The sequence below is a fragment of the Anolis sagrei genome, chromosome 2 (assembly GCF_037176765.1).
Source record: "Anolis sagrei isolate rAnoSag1 chromosome 2, rAnoSag1.mat, whole genome shotgun sequence".
In the NCBI taxonomy this organism is placed as follows: domain Eukaryota; kingdom Metazoa; phylum Chordata; class Lepidosauria; order Squamata; family Dactyloidae; genus Anolis; species Anolis sagrei.
In genome coordinates this window covers 266,445,404-266,445,606 of record NC_090022.1, presented here as the reverse complement: position 1 = coordinate 266,445,606, position 203 = coordinate 266,445,404, and positions in this window count along the sequence as shown.

Below are 203 nucleotides of genomic sequence, written 5' to 3'. Positions count from 1 at the left end.
TCCAGGATCTCAAAGACTTCAACTCCCAGAAGCCCCAGCTAGTTTTACAAATACGCAGGAATGCTGGGAGTTGAAGTCCACGACCGCTATCTCCGTTTTCGTTACCCTGACCAATGGTAGGCCTTTCCTTGAGTTGTGGGGCGTGTACGGCTTCAAGGACAACCAATCACGGGAGGCCCCGCCTCTCGCGTTCACATAAGGCC